Source organism: Sinocyclocheilus anshuiensis, unplaced genomic scaffold (genome assembly GCF_001515605.1).
Source record: "Sinocyclocheilus anshuiensis isolate Anshui unplaced genomic scaffold, SAMN03320099.WGS_v1.1 scaffold466, whole genome shotgun sequence".
Lineage (NCBI taxonomy): Eukaryota > Metazoa > Chordata > Actinopteri > Cypriniformes > Cyprinidae > Sinocyclocheilus > Sinocyclocheilus anshuiensis.
In genome coordinates this window covers 564,542-565,016 of record NW_015544159.1, presented here as the reverse complement: position 1 = coordinate 565,016, position 475 = coordinate 564,542, and positions in this window count along the sequence as shown.

Genomic DNA, 475 nt, shown 5'->3' with positions numbered 1-475 from the left:
GTGAAAAATTGAAGGGGGTCTGAATACTTTCCGTACCCACTGTATATATATACTGTATTTATAAACAAACATTCTTTCTGGTCCTCGAATCTGATTGGCTGAGAGGAGTGCGATATTCTAGTTATAACAGAGCTCCAACCATTTCACCGTTTGTGTCACTCCGCTGGCAGTATTTTTCACAGTGAGTATCATGGCAGACACCCAAGTCTGCTATAATTTTATAAATAATACTGTTTTGTGTCATGGAATGTAGTTTTAACAGTTTTTAAGGTGAGAATGTACTTGTTTAGACTTCAAATATGCGGTTTGTTATATCGGCACACTGTGATTATTTGAAGCTGCCTGTGGCCTCGTGTCTATGACTGAATCACAGCCGTGTCGATATACAGCCATATCGCACAGCTACGAGCGTGATATTGCTCATACACACACACACACACACACACACACACACATATATATATATATATATATA